General features: G+C 37.8%; 1 non-coding gene across 1 annotated transcript; it reads right to left on the bottom strand.

Moving 5' to 3' along the window:
- Nucleotides 1–1467: 1467 nt before the first annotated feature.
- Nucleotides 1468–1538, bottom strand: TRNAG-GCC (transfer RNA glycine (anticodon GCC)). The gene has a single exon. It is a non-coding gene; the product is annotated as a tRNA-Gly (tRNA).
- Nucleotides 1539–4664: the final 3126 nt, after the last annotated feature.

Raw genomic sequence — 4664 nt, 5'->3', positions numbered from 1 at the left:
CTTTATTGACTATGCTAAAGCCATTGACTGTGTGGATCACAACAAACTGTGGGAAATTCTGAAAAGAGATGGGAATACCAGACCACCTTACCTGTCTTTGAAAAATATGTATGCAGGTCAAGAAGCAACAGTTAGAACCAGACATGGAACAAAGGAATGGTTAAAAATTGGGAAATGAGTACATCAATGCTGTATATTGTCATCTTTCTATTTAACTTGCAAGAGTTAAATGTGAGATGCCAGGTTGGATAAAGCATAAACTGGAATCAAGATTGCCGGGAGTAATATCAATAACCTCAGATATGCAGATGACACCTTCCTTATGGCAGAAAGCAAACAGGAACTAAAGAGATCTTGATGAAAGTGAAAGAGCAGAGTGAAAAAGTTGGCTTAAAACTCAGCATTCAAAAAGTGAAGATCATTGCATCTGTTCCAATCACTTCATGGCAAATAGATGGGACAACAATGGAAAGAGTGACAAACTTCATTTTCTTGTGCTCCAAAATCACTGCAGATTGTGACTGCAGCCATGAAATTAAAAGACACTTGCTCCTTAGAAGAAAAGCTATGACAAACCTAGACAGCCTACTAAGAAGCAGAGATGTTACTGACAAATGTCCATATAGTCAAAGATGTTGTTTTTCCAGTACTCAAGTGTAGATATGAGAGTTGGATCATAAAGAAAGTTGAGCACCAAAGTAGTGTTGCTTTTGAAATGTGGTGTTGGAGAAGACTCTTGAGAGTCCCTTGGACAGCAAGGTGATCAAACCAGTCAGTCCTAAAGGAAATCAGTCCTGAATATTCATTGGAAGGACTTATGCTGAAGCTAAACTCCAATACTTTGTCCACCTGATGCAGAAAACTGACTCACTGTAAAAGACACTGATGTTGGGAAAGATTGAAGGCAGGAGAAGGGGAAAACAGGATGAGATGATTGGATGCCATCATCAGTTTGATGGACATGAGCTTGAGCAAGCTCCAGGAGTTGATGGACAGGCAATCCTGGTGTGCTGCAGTTCATGGGGTCGCAGAGTCAGACACGACTGAGTGACTGAACTGAACTGAATATTTTGGGCAAGGTCGAGCTGGAAGGAGCTCCAAGGTTTCCCTCACTGGTTCTTAACTTTGGCTGCACATTCACATCCTCTGGGACCACCTAAAGCTCCTGATGCTAGGCCATTTCCAGATTAAGTAAGTCTGAATATCTAGGGGTGACATCATTTTTATAGCTCTTCAGTGGAGTTGGATGTGCAGCCATTGGATAAGAAAAATTACCAGTATTCTTGTCTGGAGAATCCCATGAACAGAGGAATCTGGTGGGCTATAGTTCATGGGGTTGCAAGGAATCAGACACACTGAAGCAAGAAAGCAAGAGTGAGACAACGGTAGCTCACCAGGCTCCTCTGCCCATGGGATTTCCCAGGCAAGAATACTGGAGTAGGTTGCCATTCCCTTTTCCAGGGGATCTTCCCAACCCAGGGATCAAACCTGTGTCTTCTGCTTGGCAGGCAGATTCTTTACCACTGAGCCACCTGGGAAACCCCTGAGAGCTTGTTAGTAGTGTTCAATTTGCCCAATCCCAGCCCTCAGTTCAGTTCAGTCACTCAGTCGTGTCCGACTCTTTGCGACCCCATGAATCGCAGCACGCCAGGCCTCCCTGTCCATCACCATCTCCCGGAGTTCACTCAAACTCATGTTCATTGAGTCATTGATGCCACCCAGCCATTTCATCCTCTGTCGTCCCCTTTTCCTCCTGCCCCTAATACCTCCCAGCATCAGAGTCTTTTCCAATGAGTCAACTCTTCACATGAGGTGGCCAAAGTATTGGAGTTTCAGCTTTAGCATCAGTCCTTCCAATGAACACCCAGGACTGATCTCCTTTAGAATGGACTGGTTGGATCTCCTTGCAGTCCAAGGGACTCTCAATAGTCTTCTCCAACACCACAGTTCAAAAGCATCAATTCTTCAGCGTTCAGCTTTCTTCACAGTGCAACTTTCACATCCATACATGACCACTGGAAAAACCATAGCCTTGACTAGATGGACCTTTGTTGGCAAAGTAATGTCTCTGCTTTTCAATATGCTATCTAGGTTGGTCGTAACTTTCCTTCCAAGGAGTAAGCATCTTTAAATTTCATGGCTGCAATCACCATCTGCAGTGATTTTGGAGCCCCCCAAAATAAAGTCTGACATTGTTTCCCCATCTATTTGCCATGAAGTGATGGGACCAGATGCCATGATCTTAGTTTTCTAAATGTTGAGCTTTAAGCCAACTTTTTCACTCTCCTCTTTCACTTTCATCAAGAGCCTTAGACATACTGAATTACTCTGTATTTTAATACAATTCCTAGGTGATTCATTTGCACATCCAAGTTTGAGAAGCACTGCTCTAGCTTGATATTTCCAGCAATATTTCTCAGCAATTTCTCTTAGCATAAGTAATTTCACTAGCAACAGAACCAACTGGTGGTCATTTTTTCCCACTCTTTATCTGGGCAGCAGCTCCCAAGAATGCTTCCTGTCATACCTCTTTTTTTTTTTTTTAATTTATTTTATTTTTAAACTTTACATAACTGTATTAGTTTTGCCAAATATCAAAATACTGCCTCAGTCTGGAAATAGCCTGGTTCCCTGTTTCTTGTTCATTGTTTCCTCTAGAGGCCACTGCCATACAGCTCTTTGGAGGACCTGGTTCAAAGACCCACTGGATATCATAAAGCACATGATATGCTTCTAGGCAAAAAAAAAAAAAATCATTTTTGCACTTTAGTTATTAAGGATAGAGGTTTATTGGCACTCCTTGGCTTGAGAATAACTCACATACTCTTGGAAAAGGCATCTGAAGAGTTGGTATGCATAACCCAACACTACATCAGGCAGTCTCTGAAGTCAGGTAACTAGGGAGAGGACTTGGCAATACTCTAATTTTTATCAGATAAGCCGTTAAGGAATAGAAATAAATAGATGAGAAATGTCAGTATCAGTCAGCAGAGGCTCAGTAACAATGCCATAACAATCAATTCCAAGACCTCATTTGCTGCATACAGAGTTTGTTTGCTACTAACAAGATTTGGTAGCAGGGCTCTGCTGGTCATAAGCACTTAGGTACCCAAGCTGACCAAGACTCCATATGATCGTATGCTTCATCAATTGCTGAGCCTGGAAAAAGGGAATTGTAGTTTCTTACACAGAAATGAAATGCTTTTGTCTGGAAGTGACACATGTCTCTTTCATTCTCATTTCACTGTCTTTGCAAGCTTACAGGACTAGCTTAGAAAAATGAGAGGGAATGAAACCTATGTCCCTTTAAGGAGAGATGTATTCATTATGAATGGTTGTACTTCTTTACTCTCCATTTTCAGTTTCTTTTGATATCTAAAAAAAGATTTTGATATTTATACTGACACCATAATAAGTCAAAAACAATAGTTTAATCCCACATCCCTTTGTTTATTGCCCAATTCTCATCATACCATTTTCTAGACTTTTCATTCTGGGCTATTGCAGGTATATTTCTTCTTTTCCTTGGTCTTGGGTATTTATTTTATAAATAAACTTTATCAAATAAAATAAAGTCTTTTTTCAGGTAAAATACATTTTACTTTTATCAGGCAAAATATATTAGGCATAATATGATTTTCTTTTGCATTTCCCCAGATTTGAATTATTTCATATTTAAATACTTCATCAAAAACCATTCTCAATGACAGTCTTGGTATGTCAAAGCTGCTGATGCTTTATAAGCCTTGGAATATTTTTATTATGTTGTGATCTTTAAATGATAGTTTGGCTGGATATATGGTTCTAAGTTCAAATCTCTTTTCTTAAATTCTATGAAAAGACAGTTTGTTTCACTTTGTGTTGTTGTTGGAAATCTGATGGAAAGTTAAAACTCATTCCTTAATAAGTAATCTGCTCTTTCTATCAGCTTTTGCAATTTGTCTTTAAAGTTCTTAAATTTTGCTGCCTTTTGTCTATATGTAGCTCTGCCCTTATCATCTTCTTTATCATTGTATGATGTCTTCAATCTGAGATCTTCATCTTTTTTTTTCTATTCCAAGAAACTTTTTTCATTAGCTATTCAAATATTACCCTCTCTTATTTCTCCTTCTTTCTAAAATCTCCTAGAATTTTATTAATACTCAAATACTAGTATCTGAGTATTAATCTTTCCACATGAAAAAAAGTCCATGTTTTCATCCACTCCTTCAGGGATATTTCCTCTATCCGATCTTCCAATTTACATATTTATTTTCAGCCATACCTTTTCTGCTATCTAGCCTATGTGTTATGACTTTTACTTCAAATATTATGTTTTTAAATCTGATATTTTTGTTTGATTATTTACTACTTCTTTGTTCTTATTTTACACTAGTCATATATTCTGTGGGATTTTTTTATTTTAAATTCTTTAAAAAATTTTTATATTTATATTTTATATAAATATATATATATATTATATTATATATATATTTTATATTTTATATAAAATATAAAAAAATTTATATTTATTTTATATTGGAGTATAGTTGATCTACACTATCATGTAAGTTTTCAGTGTACAGCAAATTGATTCAGTTGTTCAGTTCAGTTCAGTTACTCAATCCCGTCCGACTCTTTGTGACCCCATGGAATGCAGCACGCAAGGCCTCCTTGTCCATCAC

The sequence above is a fragment of the Bubalus kerabau genome, chromosome 7, assembly GCF_029407905.1.
Source record: "Bubalus kerabau isolate K-KA32 ecotype Philippines breed swamp buffalo chromosome 7, PCC_UOA_SB_1v2, whole genome shotgun sequence".
Classification (NCBI taxonomy): Eukaryota; Metazoa; Chordata; class Mammalia; order Artiodactyla; family Bovidae; genus Bubalus; species Bubalus kerabau.
The sequence above is the reverse complement of the archived record's forward strand: the minus strand, read 5'-3'. Positions and strand labels throughout refer to the sequence as shown.